Here is a 262-nt window from a genome sequence, read left to right as displayed (position 1 = left end):
GAAATTGCAGCTCTCACGAGTGTTCTCGCCGCCTAATCAGACATATCGCGTGCGATCGGGATTCCTTGCCACCTGACAGGGCAACAAGGAATTGATGGACTAACAGATACACACTCTCATTACCGGGATGGCAGCAGATCTCCTTCCGGGGGCGGTCACAGTGACCTTCTTTGTGGAAGACCCCCGTACTGGCGTGGCCAGAATGGAAGTCTTCCGTGTGCATACGTCTTCGTTTGAAGAGGCGGTGAATGTGGCATTATAT

Source organism: Plasmopara halstedii (genome assembly GCF_900000015.1).
Source record: "Plasmopara halstedii genome assembly, contig: Scaffold_2956, whole genome shotgun sequence".
NCBI classification, from domain to species: Eukaryota; Oomycota; class Peronosporomycetes; order Peronosporales; family Peronosporaceae; genus Plasmopara; species Plasmopara halstedii.
This window is presented reverse-complemented; position numbering follows the sequence as displayed.